Below are 3,128 nucleotides of genomic sequence, written 5' to 3'. Positions count from 1 at the left end.
CCATCCCTGCTGCCCCACAGCTTAGCCGAAATTCTGCCAGGAAAGATTGGTTCCTCTGGATTATAAAGACTTTTAAAAACCACGTTTCTCTTGTCAAAATAATAGCACTCATCACTAGAAATCAACTTAGGTGAGCATGGACTCAGGGGGGTAGAAAATGAGGCTATGACCTGGCAGAAATAGGGCAATAAGGAGAGTCACTTAACAGTAAGGGCTTCTGTTAGGTTTAAAGACAGTGGATGGGTTGGGTACTCCAGATTCCTCTTCTTCTTTCTGCTTGTTTTTACCTACAGACACTAGGAACCTGGTTGGAACATCTATTTTACTTCTTGGGACCAGCAGTTAGCGTAATGGCTATGTCACTGGACTCCCATGTAGTCCACCGTGGTTCGAGTCCTGGACCCAGTGGCTTAAACTCACACGGGGTGCGTGTGCATGCGTGCCCAAGATCCTGAGAGAAGAATGGAGGAGAAGGGATTGCAGCATGGCCATTCCCCCTGAGGGGTGATTTCTCACTTTCTCTCTCTCTCTCTCTCTCTCTCTCTCTCTCTCTCTCTCGGTCTGGCGAGCGCACACGCCCTATAGCAAAAACCTCTTTAAAAAATCATAAAAAAAAATTTTTTTTAAATCTATTTTACTTCTTAATGTCTCAATTAAAAGGATGATGATAGAGTCTGTCTTAGAAGAAAAAAGTCAAACCCTGAGAAACTTTTTGGGAATTGCTAATCCATCAATGGAGGGTCCCTGAAAAGGACAGTTTAATATAATAGTGAAGAAATTAATATCTCAGCCCAGCCATGGTATCACAGTAGTGGCATAACACTCTACAAGGCTGGAAGCCACGTGAAAGATCAGTTGAACAGTATACACCAGGCCTGTGTGCATGTGCTCACGGTCCTGGCTTGCTGCAAAGACTGGAGGGGCTCACAGCACGAGATCCCATTGAGAGTGCATCTCTCTCTCTTTCTCTTTATATCTCTTATGAAAGAAAAAAAAATTTTAAAGAATGTCTCTAGGTTTGAACTTTGACTCAGTCATAATTCCCATGCCTTGCGAAAATCATCAGTAAGTCTCTGAAACATACTTTGTGTGCAAAAGGGGTATGTATCAGTTAGCTATTGTGATACGTAACAGACTTCTCCATAACTTAGGAGCTTAATACAATAGTTATTTATTCTCATAACTTGAGAATTGGTTGTGATGGCTTTGCTTGTTACGGTAGTCTATGGGTTAGCAGGAGTGACTGTTCTACTGTACGTGTAACTCATCTTCTGGGACCAGATAAGCTGGTTCTTCCCAAGATAAAGACAGAGATGTAAGAGGGCAGGAGGAAACACATTTGACTTTTTAAGGCCTGGACTCAGAACTTATATTGTTTACTTAGGACTATCTATCTCTGGCCAAATCAAGGGCTTGGCCAAACCCAAAGTTAAGGTGATAAGAGAGAGAATCTGCCCAAATGGGATTACAGCGAGAGTGCAGATGAAGCAAAGAATAAATCCTTGGGCTCTAAAATGTAATATACCCTAAGGTATTATAAAAGTACATTCTTAAAATATTGTTTTAACAGTTAGTTATATAAAGTAGACTCACTGTGCCCTCTCAGAGAATGGCAGGGTGCCTCTAGGTGCGTGTGCTTTGGTTCTTGACTGAGTAAAGTTGCACCAGTGGATTTGGAGCTAAGGATTTCCCTCTTTGATTTGGGGAACTGTTAAAGAGAGTGTCTCCTGGAGGTGAGGAAATGTGTGGTCTTCCAGAATCCATCAATTTCCTGTTTCCAAGTACAGTATTGACCCTCATCTCACACACCAAAAGAAACAAATGGATTTGATTAGCAAATACTTTCATCTACATCCTAATTGAAGTCTCTGGGACTTCCTTGTTTTGGAAAATCCCATTTTAATGCACAACACATCAGGTAGCCAAAAGAATTTCCTCTCCCATCTGCTGCCCTGCCCCTTCCAAACCAGGGAGTTTTTCCACCATATTCTCACCAGTCCCATCAGTCTGAGACTAGACCAATGGATGCGTCCAGGATTTGGGCTGAAAGGTTCTCCTGCTGTTTTTGATTCATACCATGAATCACTCAATCCTAAAGCGCTTAAAAATGGAGGCGAAGGAGAGCCCACAGTGATGCCAGAGTCCAGATGCCCTTACACTGTGGAGCTGTCTACCTTTTGCCAGGACCCCTGAGATGCAAGGCTCACGCTCCCTGGTAGCAGCTGTTGCAGCTGAAATAAATTGCAGCTGAGGAGGCGACTATTTGGCCATCTGAAAGTCTGACCAGTTGGCATGTTGTTGTCTCCAAATGAGCCGGCAGGAAACGGGGTTTCCTAAAACTTGGTTTTAAAGCACTTAGAACAGGAAACCATTTCCCATGCATGTTAGATCTCTCTAATGACTGACTAACTAGAAACAGGCTATCTTAATACTCTGCCCCGAGCCATTACAAATGGCTTTCTTTCCAGACTTCATTAGAATATTTACAGCGATTTGGATAGAAGACTTTTGACACTGCAGTCATAAAATTTACAGGGGATTTTTTTTTTTTTTCAGTCTGAGAAGAGACATGGAAGAAGCAAGGAAAGCCCTTGACTCCTGCACTAGCAATCTCATTCATTAGTGGTCTTCATGTCTTGTGACCTCTACTTAGGAAAATAAACATCCCTGTGGTAGTCCAGTAAATTGCCTTCAGAAAGAAACAGCTAGGTCTCCCTTTTGTCAACTCCTGCGTCTTTCAGGTACGTGGCAAGAAAAGGAACATTCACAATGTGTGCACGTTCTACGAGTTGCACTATGGAATCTTCACAACGGTCTTGTGAATGAGCTCAGTCTTTATCCCCATTTTGCTCTTGAGAAAACTGAGGCCTGAAGTTACCAAAAGTCAAGCACCTAACGAGCAGAAGAACCTGGACTAGAATTCATGTCTTCTTTTTTTTTTTTTTTAAGAATTATTTATTTAATTTTATATATTCATTCTTTTTTTTTTTTTAATTTGACCAGAAAGACACAGAGAGAGAGAGAGTGAGAGAGAGAGGGAAAGTGAGAAAGCAAGCCACCAGGTCCGAGACTCGAACTGTGGTTGGCCATGTGGGAGTCCAGCACCCTTATCCACCATGCCACCTGCT

The 3,128-nt window shown here is 42.5% G+C and overlaps 1 long non-coding RNA gene across 1 annotated transcript in view; it reads left to right on the top strand.

Moving 5' to 3' along the window:
- The window catches only part of LOC102492855 (uncharacterized), a 144,472-nt gene extending 141,813 nt beyond the window's left edge, over positions 1-2,659 (top strand). The window contains exon 4 of the long non-coding RNA XR_335460.1: positions 2,557-2,659. This is a non-coding gene — a long non-coding RNA (uncharacterized LOC102492855). The remainder of the gene's footprint in view (positions 1-2,556) is intronic.
- Positions 2,660-3,128: the final 469 nt, after the last annotated feature.

The sequence above is a fragment of the Tupaia chinensis genome, unplaced genomic scaffold (assembly GCF_000334495.1).
Source record: "Tupaia chinensis unplaced genomic scaffold, TupChi_1.0 Scaffold000422_1, whole genome shotgun sequence".
NCBI lineage: Eukaryota > Metazoa > Chordata > Mammalia > Scandentia > Tupaiidae > Tupaia > Tupaia belangeri.
This window is presented reverse-complemented; position numbering and strand designations above follow the sequence as displayed.